Source organism: Macrobrachium rosenbergii, chromosome 1 (assembly GCF_040412425.1).
Source record: "Macrobrachium rosenbergii isolate ZJJX-2024 chromosome 1, ASM4041242v1, whole genome shotgun sequence".
In the NCBI taxonomy this organism is placed as follows: Eukaryota; Metazoa; Arthropoda; class Malacostraca; order Decapoda; family Palaemonidae; genus Macrobrachium; species Macrobrachium rosenbergii.
Window position 1 is genome coordinate 2829390 of NC_089741.1, and position 4664 is coordinate 2834053.

General features: G+C 35.3%; 1 protein-coding gene across 3 annotated transcripts in view; it reads left to right on the forward strand.

Annotated features, from left to right (window-relative positions):
• The window catches only part of Pxn (Peroxidasin), a 742345-nt gene that overhangs the window by 475003 nt on the left and 262678 nt on the right, over positions 1 to 4664 (forward strand). The gene's annotated exons all lie outside the window — the stretch shown is intronic.

Sequence of the window (4664 nt, forward strand, 5' to 3'; positions counted from 1 at the left end):
CAGAGATTTATGTGGAAATTATGCTGTGTCTGAGCTAGTGGAGGTCGACCTTAAGCTTTGAAGGTAGAGCAAAGCTTTGTTAGTGGTGGCTTTTTAGTGGTAGGACATGGGCAGATTGAGTGTGGTAATTGCCAGGTTGTTTATGTAAAAATTATGCTGGTCTGCCAGGTCTGTGTGATCAGTTTTGAAAGGAAAGTTGATTCATTTTGTCTTGGCGTGCAGGCAGAAAATTAATTTCAGTTTGTTGATTAGGTATGCAAACAAACAATTAGTGTGAGAGTCAATTATGTTGAATCATTGAGCTTAAAAACTTTTTAATTAATCTATGCTGGTAACTTCGCAGAAGTTGCTTATTAATTTTGTTGTTGAGTAATTAGTCTGCAGATTAAAACTAATGTTTACTGGAGAGTTTGTATATCTGTAAAACTGATCACCATTTTCATCTTGATAAATTAACTGCAGGATCACCTAATATATGTCTGGTGTAATGATCATAGTAATGATACTGCACTACTATGTGGACAGTGTCAAGTGTATCTTCTTTATTCAGAGTAACTGTATACTAATCACAGTTCTACTTTCTAGGTTTCTAGCAGAGGAACGTTTTCTATTTCGTCTGCTGAACGCCAGGATGCTGGAATCTATCGCTGCACTCGGCAAATCATTTAGGACGAGTCTCTGCAGTAGCCACATTAAGAGTTTTAGGTAAAAGAGAACAAATCAACATGATGTACATTGTTATGAGGTTGAAACTGAAGATTGCTGAATAATTACTTTCCCTCTGCTTGTCTAACACTAAGGCCACCACTTAAATCCAAATCTTCAGAATGGTAATGTAAAAGCATTCCTGGTGATGAAATTATTAATACAAACATTAATACAAACTTCAAGCTCTAGTTTTACTCTCATTCACTCAGCAAAACAAAAGAGATTTAAATCTTTCAGTCCCGGTAATTAGTGCTAGAGATACTACAACCAAGTGGTAAATTTCCTCATGAATTGTAATTATCTTTGCGAGTTAATTATGAAGAAGGCATATTATTGTGTAACTATTTAAAAGTCTTTTGGAGACACGAGCATTATACTTTTCTGGCCCGATTATTCTTGCATATCATTTGATTTTCAGAAGATCTTTGCATTTGCAGGTGTTGACAACAAGATTTTGTATTTTAAAACCACATTGCTACAAAATTCACTGGCGATGTTTTCTCTCTTTTCTTCATTCCTTGCTATTTATGTAACCTTATTTTTGTGTGTGTGTGCTGTGTTTCTTCAAGGCTGGATGAAGTTTTGCATTCTCATGTGTCTCTGTTTTACTTTTTTGTTTGTTCTCTGTTAGACCACAAGATGTCTCTGAAATTATTCATGGTTTTATATGGAATTTCAAGGAGGGGTTTGGCAAAGGGACAGTCTAGAGGTAATTATATTTAGGAATGGGATGGATCTGAGAGCAAATCTAGTTTTATTTTCTTCACAGTGACAAGATGTGCTATGAGAGCTGTCTATTAAATATGTTTCTGCTTTTGCTGAAGTTATATGCTTACATAATATTATGTGCTCTTTCGTAAGTATTTACCTGTGCTTCTTCGTAAGAGCAGGGAGCAATACCCCAGAATGTGAGCCATCAAGAAGAGGAATGCAAACTAAGCAGTCCAAAGGTGTCTTCTTTTTTATAAAATAACTAGCTGACCAACCCGGCACTGCCTGGGAAAAATCTGAATGACAACCAATAAACTCTCTCTCTCTCTCTCTCTCTCTCTCTCTCTCTCTCTCTCTCTCTCTCTCTCTCTCTCTCTCTCTCTCTCTCTCTCTCTCCTGTTAAGATAGTTGCTTCATTTACATTGCCCAGCATTTTTGACATTTTATATTTCACTCCTCACCCCCCATTCCTATCGGGGCTGAACTTGGACTTAAAGGTCATTGGGAGTGTTACTATTCATCTCAGTGACCACGAAAACTATGGATTAGACACTAATATCTGTCATTTTTGACAGATCTAAACTTGGACTTAAATGGTATTGGGAGTGTCACCAATCATCTCAGTGACCTCGAAAACTATGGATTAGCAACTAATATCTGTTGTTTTCGGTTATTTTTATGCGTCACCCCTTCCCACCCCCACCCCCTTTGGTGCCATTGATGTCTTACCTCCCCACAGTATTCTTTTCCAGATGATAAGTCATATGTATACTGAAATGATGTATGATAAATTCGTGGAGTTTATTTAGTTACTAAGTCTACAGGTAGAACCAGCCCCATTTCAGAGAAGTCCTTCTCACCCCCACCCCCTTTAATGCTAGTGATGTATTACCCCAATATTACTCTTTTCTAGATAGTAAGTCATATGTATACCAAGTTTGGATGAAATTGCTCAATGCATTTCAGAGTTTTGCTGGAACACACACACACATACATACATACATACATACATACATACATACATTTTTATGTATATAGAATATATTACTTTTGAGGCCTCTGTAAACCCTATTCCATTTGGGGAACAGCCTCCTCTCATACCATGAACTCTTGTTTCATTTCTTTTAATGGTAACCAATTGTGTAGATCTGTGCAGATCTGCTTCCTGATCATTCATTTATGCTCTACTGTATGTAATTCAGTTGACTTGTTATTTTAGGATATCAAAATAATACTTAATCTGAGTAGTTTTGAATGATGGGTTTTGAATAGCTGGTTTAGTTGTTTGAAGATTTCTGAGGCAGCAGATGAAGACCATGGCAAGAAGTGCATGCAGTGTGCACTGTGAACAAGCAAAGCAGATTATGGCTTTAGGCTTCTCATAATGATAAAAATGCAATTTTGCTTAAATGTGGCCCTCAGATGAGCAAGTCTACTGCTGACTTTGATTAATATTAGGGACAGAGGTTGTCCTGACCTTTACCTGCGATGTATACATAAAAAAAGGGCAAAGAATGAATGGAGGGCAGTTTGCCAATAACAGAAAGAAGTCTTGTGTAACAAATTGTATATTTAAGACAAACAAGGTCAAGCAAAGTAGGTTCAAGTTAGATAATGGTAAGAATTATTTCATGGTGATGAACACATGGTAAAAGTGGCCAAAGTCAGAGTTTGTAACTAACTCCTTCCTAATTAGCTATTCTTAAACTTTTATCAACAGAAATAACTGCCACATGGTCAGATCCTTATCCTTTTAGTGACCCATTTTTACTCTCACTGAAGAACTTTTGAAAGGAACAGTATTACCTAGATATCTTGGTACTTATGTATTACCTAATTTCCTTTATTATATGTCTTCAAACTCCTAAACTCAATCACTTCTAATGAGACGAGGCCAAAGATTCAGCATATGGTACTGTATATTGTGTGAAACTGAGTAGTAGCATCACAAATTAGCATCACCATCTTGGTCCTTTTGATATCAGGGAGTGTAAAATTATTTATTGGCGTTATATCAGGTTATCATTTATTTATCGTAATCCCTTTCTATTACTTTTCCATTAGGCCACAGATATTATAATCCTTTTGCTACCAGTTTTTCAACGAACTTGGCACTTAAGTAGTTTTATTTTTATATATTAATGACTAGTGTGTTGCTTGGTTATTGTGGGCTTTATAAGGTATAAGCAGAAAAATTGTTGCCCTTCGTTTCCGGAAATTGGTATGTTTTTGGTCATTCTCATCTGTCTGTTGTTTATGCTTACTTTATATCTTTGTTATTAATCATGTCGAGAAATGTTCAAATTGGATTTTTTGTAGCAAAAATGGCGCTTTTCAAAGAATGTAGGATTGATGGTGTTTCAGTGACGAGAGTTGTTGGTGTAATAAATAAGTAAATATTTAAGTTTGATATAGCTGAAGAAATGTCGATGGTAAGTGCGAGAAAGGCCAACAGAATTTGCATAGTTGAAAATATTTATCAGATTCTGTTGAGGCGATTTGGTCATTCATGTTTACAGCATGAATTAGAGTGGGCCGTTCCAATGGGTGTATAATGCTGAGGTGTTGAAAGGAAGGAGGAGGGAGAACCTAAAAACTGCTGAGTTGAAGCCCTTCATTTAATAAACAGAAAGATCTAAAATGCATCCAAGATGTACAGTATGGTATTGGTATGTGAGGATAATTGACCACTTGCTGATGATACTTCTGACTGATTCTTATAAGAACTGGCAGTAAAGCTGTAGGAGTTCGGTTTTAAATAGCGGAGTTTATCATTTTTTTTTTTTTAGCAGCTTGTAACATTAATCTAGTTTAAATCAAGTTCTCATTATTGTCCTCTTGTATTTTTCTGAACTTCTTTCTGGCAATGTATATTTTAATTGTTTATTTATGAGCTGAACTTAATGCACTCTTGTTTATCTTATGTTCCAATGAGCAAAAGACTTCTTTTAGCATTGGTCCTGCTATTTTAATCCAAAATCTTACAATACTATTTTTATAAAAACAGTTTGCCTTACATTATTTTCATTTAGCTAATAATAATTTAAATTTTTAAGACTCATCTGTGACTGAATATGAAAAATTGTTCTTTTAGTGAAATTCAGTGTTTATTTACATACCTAAAAGCTAGGATTTGTCCTTAAATGCTAGAAGTAAAGTAAAGGCAGATTTCTTGAAAATATGAAGAACTAATAATTTTACCATCATTTTTCTTTTGCTAGTCCGCCCGACAATCACAATGGAAC